General features: G+C 38.2%; 1 non-coding gene across 1 annotated transcript; it reads left to right on the top strand.

The window, feature by feature from the left end:
* The first annotated feature begins 8965 nt into the window (after nt 1-8965).
* Nucleotides 8966-9125, top strand: LOC141413046 (U1 spliceosomal RNA). Its single transcript, XR_012437883.1, has one exon. It is a non-coding gene; the product is annotated as a U1 spliceosomal RNA (small nuclear RNA).
* The last annotated feature ends 381 nt before the right edge of the window (nt 9126-9506 follow it).

Genomic DNA, 9506 nt, shown 5'->3' with positions numbered 1-9506 from the left:
CGCGGACCAGGTGAGCTTCGCGGTACCGCGGTTCCCCCACAGACAAGCCTGGGCCAGAGCAGCATAGCCCCCTGGACAGACTGACCTCCACCCGGGAAAAAAAGAGAAACTGAGTACTAAGCAATAAGAACAGATAAGACACGCTGGAAAGAGGGTGGGGCGCCCTGAGCGCTGAAGATTGGGGGAAGGGAAGCCTTCCCGGGACTGTAAATAAACGAGCCGGGTGGGCCGGAGAGGCTCTGGCGGGAGCAGGGCGCCCAGCAACCAGGAGCGGGGACGCTTGTGAGAGGAGGGAAGACCCACTTCCCACGTGAACTGTAAATAAACACGCAGGCCTGACAACGCGGGGCAGTGTCACCTTTCCCAGTGCTTGGAAAGGGAAAAGCCTGTAGCAGAGGCCCCCCCTCCCCCGCACAGGAGAACTCTGAGCAAACAAAGCCTGTGGGACCAGGTGAGTGCTAAGCTCACCCCAGAGATCTGCATAAATAACGCCGCCAGCTACAGGCTGAGAGCAGCAGGCAGGCAAGCCACAGTTGCAGATACCACTCTCAGAACTGCCTCCAGACGCTTTTTTTTCTTTTTCTCCCTACCTTTGATGAGAGAACAACCGAATTACACCTGCAAGCCGAAAAACTTACTGAAACTGTATTGCATTTGAACTGGGGACACTTGGTGGGGCTTTTTTTTTTTTTCTTCTGTGTGGGTGTGAGTGTAGTTTTGTTCTACTTTATGCATCCCCTTTGATGAGACAACTACAGAACAACATCTGAGGCACCAACTCCAGGACTGGAGATTGAGACAGACATCCAAATTATTAAGACTGAAATTGCATTGCATATAAACTTGGAAGTTTTTTGGTTTTTTGGTTTTTTTTGTTTTTTTTAATTTTCTATTTTCCATTTTATTTTAATTCATTTTTATAAATAGATATTACTTTCATATACTTATTTTTTATTTTTTTTATCTTTGATTTTCAATCCTCTCTCTGTCACTCTATTGTCTGTTCAGCTTACTGTCGATTAGTACACTAACACTCCCTGTTTATACCTTTGAAACTCTCTTGTCTGATACCTTGTTCTGCTTTCTCCCTCTTGTCTGTATATTTGTTTTCCCCTTTTCTTTAACTTCTTGCTTTCCATCTCAGCTCACTCTTCCATTCTCAATATTACCATTGTTATTATTACAAGCTAGAAAATACTTAATTACACACAGTACAGGGACAGTAACAACACCAAGGACAATGACAGGAAGACAGAAAAAACAGGGAAACCAGTTTCCCCACAGCAAAAAATTAGTACAGGAACCAGAGGGGAATGAAGAGAACAGAAACTCAGAGCCAGACTCCAACAAAATGAAGATAAACTATGCCAAAGGACCCAATGAAGCCTACAAGAATAATTTAAAAGAAGACATACTACAAGTACTCAATGAGAATTTTATAGAGATGATACTGGATAGGGTCAACCAAAATGTACAGGAGACACTCAAGAAATTCCAAGACAATAAAAATAGAGAATTTGAAAAAGCAAAAGAAGAAATAAAGGAAACCATAGAAGCACTGTATAAACACCAAAGTGAAAGAGAGAACACAATGAATAAATGGATAAATGAACTCAGGACAAAAATAGACAACAATAAAGAAGAAAACAGCCAGGATATGGAAAACCTCAGAAAAAAGAACGAAACAGAACTGCAAAACAAAACGGAAGGCCAATCCAGCAGAATAGAACAAACAGAAGACAGAATCTCAGAACTTGAAGATGAAATGGTAATTAAAGGAAAAACTGAAGAACTATTAATTAAACAACTCAAGACCTGTGAAAAGAAAATGCAAGAACTCACTGACTCCATCAAAAGACCAAACTTGAGAATCATGGGCATCGAAGAAGGAGAAGAGGTGCAAGCGAAGGGAATGCGTAATATATTCAACAAAATAATAACGGAAAATTTCCCAAATCTAGAGAAAGCTATTCCCATACAGATGCAAGAGGCCTCCAGGACACCAAACAGACCAGATCAAAATAGAACTACTCCACGACATATCATCATTAAAACAACAAGTTCAGAAACTAAGGAAAGAATATTGAAGGCTGCAAGAGAGAAAAAACAAGTAACATACAAAGGTAAACCCATCAAAATCACAGCAGACTTCTCAACAGAAACATTAAAAGCAAGAAGAGCGTGGGGTGAGATCTTCCGGGCACTGAATGAAAATAACTTCAACCCCAGGATACTCTACCCAGCAAAGCTATCATTCAAAATAGATGGAGCAATAAAAGTCTTCCATGATAAGCAGAAACTAAAACAATATGTGACCACAAAGCCACCATTACAAAAGATTCTGCAAGGGATCCTGCACACAGAAAGTGACACCCAACTTAACCATGAAAAGGCAGGCAGCACCAAACCACAGGATAAGAAAAAGCAAGACAGTAGAGAGTAACATCAAGTTAGGTACACACAATCAAACCTTCAAACAACTAAGATAACTAAATGGCAGGAATCATCACATACCTATCAGTACTAACACTTAATGTTAATGGACTTAATTCACCCATCAAAAGACACCGTTTGACAAAATGGATTAAAAAAGAAGATCCAACAATTTGTTGCTTACAGGAGACTCATCTCACCGACAGAAATAAGCATATGCTTAGGATGAAAGGCTGGAAGAAGATTTACCAAGCCAATGGCCCCCGAAAACAAGCAGGAGTAGCAATACTTATCTCTGACAAAGTAGACTTCAAACCTACATTGATCAAACGAGATAAAGAAGGACATTCCATACTAATAAAAGGGGAAATAGACCAAAAGGAAATAATAATCATCAATCTGTACGCACCCAATGTCAATGCACCCAATTTCATCAAACATACCCTGAAAGACCTAAAAGCATATATAAACGCCAACACAGTGGTTGTGGGAGACTTTAACACTCCATTATCATCAATAGATAGGTCATCCAAACAAAAACTCAATAAAGAAATCCAAGATCTAAAATATGCAATAGATCAAGTGGACCTAGTAGATGTCTACAGAACATTTCATCCAACCTCTACACAATATACATTCTTCTCAGCAGCCCATGGAACCTTCTCCAAAATAGATCATATCCTAGGGCACAAAGCAAGCCTCAGCAAATATAAGAAAATAGAAATAATACCGTGCATACTATCTGACCACAATGCAGTAAAAGTAGAACTCAACAACAAAAGTAAAGACAAAAAACATGCAAACAGCTGGAAACTAAATAACTCATTACTTAATGAAGAATGGATCATCGATGCAATAAAAGAGGAAATTAAAAAGTTCCTAGAAGTCAATGAAAATGAAAACACAACCTACCAGAACCTATGGGACACAGCTAAGGCAGTCTTGAGAGGAAAGTTTATAGCCATGAGTGCATATATTAAAAAGATTGAAAGATCCCAAATCAATGACCTAATGATACATCTCAAACTCCTAGAAAAACAAGAACAAGCAAATCCCAAAACAAATAGAAGGAGAGAAATAATAAAAATAAGAGCTGAAATCAACGAAATAGAAACCAAAAAAACCATACAAAGAATTAATGAAACAAAAAGTTGGTTCTTTGAAAAAATAAACAAGATCGATAGACCCCTGGCAAACCTGACTAAAATGAGGAGAGAAAAAACCCAAATTAGTAGAATCAGGAATGCAAAAGGGGAGATAACAACAAACACCATGGAAGTCCAGGAAATCATCAGAGACTACTTTGAGAACCTATATTCAAATAAATTTGAAAATCTTAAAGAAATGGACAGATTTCTAGATACATATGATCATCCAAAACTGAACCAAGAGGAAATTAATCACCTGAATAGACCTATAACACAAAATGAAATTGAAGCAGCAATCAAGAGTCTCCCCAAAAAGAAAAGTCCAGGACCTGATGGATTCTCTGCTGAATTCTATCAGACCTTTAAAGAAGAACTGATACCAACCCTCCTTAAACTGTTCCATGAAATAGAAAGGGAAGGAAAACTGCCAAACACATTTTATGAAGCCACTATTACACTTATCCCAAAACCAGGCAAAGACACCTCCAAAAAGGAGAACTATAGGCCAATCTCCTTAATGAACATTGATGCAAAAATCCTCAACAAGATAATGGCAAATCGAATTCAGCAACACATCAAAAAGATTATTCACCACGACCAGGTAGGCTTCATCCCAGGGATGCAGGGGTGGTTCAACATACGAAAATCAATAAATGTAATAAACCACATTAACAGAAGCAAAGACAAAAACCACTTGATCATCTCAATAGATGCAGAAAAAGCCTTTGATAAGATCCAACATCATTTCATGATAAAAGCTCTAAGAAAACTAGGAATAGAAGGAAAGTTCCTCAACATTATAAAAGCTATATATGACAAACCTACAGCCAGCATTATACTTAACGGAGAAAAATTAAAACCATTCCCTCTAAAATCAGGAACCAGACAAGGATGCCCACTATCTCCACTCCTATTCAACATAGTACTGGAATTCCTAGCCAGAGCAATTAGGCAAGAAGAAGGAATAAAAGGAATACAAATAGGCAAAGAAACTGTCAAAATATCCCTATTTGCAGACGACATGATCCTATACCTTAAAGACCCAAAAAACTCTACTCAGAAGCTTCTAGACATCATCAATAGCTATAGCAAGGTAGCAGGATATAAAATCAACATAGAAAAATCATTAGCATTTCTATACACTAACAATGAGCAAACGGAAAAAGAATGTATGAAAACAATTCCATTTACAATAGCCTCAAAAAAAATCAAATACCTAGGTGTAAACCTAACAAAAGATGTGAAAGACCTCTACAAGGAAAACTATACACTTCTGAAGAAAGAGATTGAGGAAGACTATAGAAAGTGGAGAGATCTCCCATGCTCATGGATTGGTAGAATCAACATAGTAAAAATGTCTATACTCCCAAAAGTAATCTACATGTTTAATGCAATTCCCATCAAAATTCCAATGACATTCATCAAAGAGATTGAAAAATCTACTGTTAAATTTATATGGAAACACAAGAGGCCACGAATAGCCAAGGCAATACTCAGTCAAAAGAACAATGCAGGAGGTATCACAATACCTGACTTCAAACTATATTACAAAGCAATAATAATAAAAACAGCATGGTACTGGCACAAAAACAGACATGAAGACCAGTGGAACAGAATAGAGGATCCAGATATGAAGCCACACAACTATAAGCAACTTATCTTTGACAAAGGAGCTAAAAATATACGATGGAGAAATAGCAGCCTCTTCAACAAAAACTGCTGGGAAAACTGGTTAGCAGTCTGCAAAAAACTGAAACTAGATCCATGTATATCACCCTATACCAAGATTAACTCAAAATGGATCAAGGATCTCAATATCAGACCCCAAACTCTTAAGTTGATACAAGAAAGAGTAGGAAATACTCTGGAGTTAGTAGGTATAGGTAAGAACTTTCTCAATGAAACCCCAGCAGCACAGCAACTAAGAGATAGCATAGATAAATGGGACCTCATAAAACTAAAAAGCTTCTGTTCATCAAAAGAAATGGTCTCTAAACTGAAGAGAACACCCACAGAGTGGGAGAAAATATTTGCCAATTATACATCAGACAAAGGACTGATAACCAAAATATACAGGGAACTTAAAAAACTAAATTCTCCCAAAACTAATGAACCAATAAAGAAATGGGCATGTGAACTAAACAGAACTTTCTCAAAAGAAGAAATTCAAATGGCCAGAAAACACATGAAAAAATGCTCACCATCTCTAGCAATAAAGGAAATGCAAATTAAAACCACACTAAGATTCCACCTCACCCCTGTTAGAATAGCCATCATCAGCAACACCACCAACAACAGGTGTTGGCGAGGATGCGGGGAAAAAGGAACCCTCTTACACTGTTGGTGGGAATGTAGACTAGTACAACCACTCTGGAAAAAAATTTGGAGGCTACTTAAAAAGCTGGACATCGATCTACCATTTGATCCAGCAATACCACTCTTGGGGATATACCCAAAAGACTGTTACTCCAGAGGCACCTGCACATCCATGTTTATTGCGGCACTATTCACAATAGCCAAGTTATGGAAACAGCCAAGATGCCCCAGCACTGACGAATGGATTAAGAAAATGTGGTATCTATACACAATGGAATTTTATGCAGCCATGAAGAAGAATGAAATGTTATCATTCGCTGGTAAATGGATGGAATTGGAGAACATCATTCTGAGTGAGGTTAGCCTGGCTCAAAAGACCAAAAATCGTATGTTCTCCCTCATATGTGGACATTAGATCAAGGGCAAACACAACAAGGGGATTGGACTATGAGCACATGATAAAAGCGAGAGCACACAAGGGAGGGGTGAGGATAGGTAAGACACCTAAAAAACTAGCTAGCATTTGTTGCCCTTAATGCAGAGAAACTAAAGCAGATACCTTAAAGCAACTGAGGCCAATAGGAAAAGGGGACCAGGAATTAGAGAAAAGGTTAGATTAAAAAGAATTAACCTAGAAGGTAACACCCACGCACAGGAAATCAATGTGAGTCAATGCCCTGTATAGCTATCCTTATCTCAACCAGCAAAACCCCTTGTTCCTTCCTATTATTGCTTATACTCTCTCTACAACAAAATTAGAGATAAGGGCAAAATAGTTTCTGCTGGGTATTGAGGGGGGGAGCGGGAGGGGGTGGAGTGGGTGGTAAGGGAGGGGGTGGGGGCAGGGGGGAGAAATAAACCAAGCCTTGTATGCACATATGAATAATAAAAGAAAAATGAAAAAAAAAAAAAAAAAAGAAAAGCAAAGTCCAATTTGCATCCCAGACCCTAGTATCCTAACATCCAGTTCCATGGGATATTTCCTGACCATAGCATATTCATCTTTGTATTCTCCAAATGTGGATTGTGGGGTGGGGTGAGCTTTTTATTCTTTTAGGATTTAAAATTATGTACACATAAAGCAAGAAGTGGGCATAAGTACTTTGTTGTGAGTGTGGGGGCAGGGAGAGATCTCCAATGCATGGCTTCCCATTCAGAGCAGGAAAAGGAGGCATCATTGATTCCATTTCCATCAGCACATCAGGAGGATGGCTGGGAACTCACTTCCTGAAAAAAAAATGACACAGCCCAAGGAGGGCCCAAGGAAAATAGCCCCTCACCAGTCCTGGACTTGACCTTGACTCATCAGGAAGCACACACACACCTCTATTACCCACTTGCACCCGGAGGTCTTTGTGGAGACTGTCAACACTTGAGCTATCTCCTTTTTCCACTTTTGGTAGGACACATGGTGTCCCTCTAGGTCCTACAGTCTGGGTCCTACAGCAGCAGATCTATCATTTATGTCCCTAAACATGCCAACATGTGTCACTTGTAGCCATGCCAGCCCATCACAAAGCTGGTCTCCTTATTGTTGCTAAGAACACAGTACTTTAATGTCTGTGCTGGTTCTTGGGTTCCACTGATAGAATGTTGGTGTCAACATCACTACAGAACTTTGTAGAAATCCTTCTATGTTTACTCAGCCCACCACTGTGACACTGGGATTGCCTTTTATCACCATATGATCAGAGGGGTTCCATTTTCCGCTTTGAACTCTGGATGATTATATATTGTAGCAGAAAAGTTGTCACAGCCTGTTGTGTACATATGCAGCATGGTACAATGACTGCCGGTCGGCTGGGGAAGGTAGGACATCCAGGTATGTAAGAGCTGAACTTTTACCCTACACAAAGGAAGCACAGAAGCAATCTTTTTAATCTATTTGGTTAAAATGTTTAAAAATTTTCCACTTCCTTCACAGCTAAAGCCCAAAATAAAATAAAAATAAAGCAATAATATTTCATAGTAATATCTACTACAAATGCACCAGGGAAGGCGGAGGACACCATCCCATTGAGTTCAAGGAAGAATCAAGGAGACATTTTTTGAGTTTGACTTAATTGAGCAACAAATTATCTCTAAGTAAATAATATGAACCATAACTTGGTCTATAACTAGAGTCCCTCAATGGGAAGTCTTTTTTTTCTACTTTCTGTATACATAAATAATCTTGCAAACAATAATATGGCCAGAATGACCTGGCATTAAAAATAGCATAAGAAGAAATATCTAGAAAGGTAGACATTGTGGAAATTTAACAATGAAACACAAGGGCTTTTTTGGAGAGAGATATGTTTGCTTTCATTTTTTTGTAGATCTGTACAAGAGACAGAAAAATATGAGTACATATGGCTTATGTGTGTTTTCATTTTTGAGAAATGATCAAAATCACTCGGCAATTGAAAGAAATACAATGACATAAGACACAATGATTAGCGGAAATAAACTGTATAAACTGGTGGCAGAGTGCTAGAATCACAAAATATAACTCATCAGACAATTATTTTTTACCACTGTCATTCATTTGCTTCTGAGTTTCCTGAAATGCCACAGAAGGGTAGTCGTCTTAAGATGACATGTGATCTTGAGAGAAGTTACTTTACACAAAGTAAAGAGTGACTTAGGGTCCTGTGTGTTGTTTTTAGTGTTCCCTTACAAGAATCATTAAAATGTTTCTACTAGTGCAGAAAACAGAAAGCCCATTACAGGAAAGCCGTAAGATATGACATTTTATTCTTAAGAAAATGGGTTTTAGAAGAATAAATATTTAAAATGTATAAAATTTGATATCATTTTTCTAAATACAAAAGTTCTAGATTCTCCACAACACATAAATTGAGTTACTGTTACACTGAATAACTTCTTTCAGTATAATTTCTGGTGATGTCACATTCACCCCAATAATAGTTAAGTAATATTTTAATAAGGTTGAAAATGAACTCAGTTATTCTTTTAAGTAAACTCATATTCAGAAAAAAGAATTTCTAAATACATCAAGTTAAAACTATGCTATTATTCTAGTGAGGCAAATTCAAGTTGGAGAAAAACATACTTAAAGATTTTCCATACTTACCTGGCAGGGGAGATACCATGATCATGAAGGTGGTTTTCCCAGGGAGAGACTTAACCATTGCACTCCAGGTATGCTGACCCCTGTGATTTCCCCAAATGTGGGAAACTCGACTGCATAATTTGTGGTACTGGGGGACTGCGCGCTCTCCCATGATAAAAAAAAAGATTTTCCATTGTAAAATGTGCAGTAATATATAATGACATGTTCTCTGAGTGAATGTTGCTGGGAAAAAAAATAAGAAAAAGACAAATTTTAGGTACAGCATGGTGGTACATACTTGTAATCCCTACACTTGGGAGGCCAAAGCAGGAAGACAATGAGTTCCCAGCCAGCGTTAGTGAGATGATGTCTCAAAAATTAAAAGAAAAAGAAAAACCCTTAAAATAGACCAAGTGGTCAAAAAGATACATAGAGAAATAGTTTGTCTTCCTGTAGCTTTGTATAGGAGTTACTTCAGTTTGTAAACAAAGAAAGACAAAGAATTCTTAAAAGAGAAGAAACAATTCAAAGGTAAAACTGTTAGAAATTTGTGA

This window comes from Castor canadensis, chromosome 10 (genome assembly GCF_047511655.1).
Source record: "Castor canadensis chromosome 10, mCasCan1.hap1v2, whole genome shotgun sequence".
Lineage (NCBI taxonomy): Eukaryota > Metazoa > Chordata > Mammalia > Rodentia > Castoridae > Castor > Castor canadensis.
Note: the sequence above shows the minus strand (reverse complement) of the source record. Positions and strands in the feature narration are given on the sequence as shown.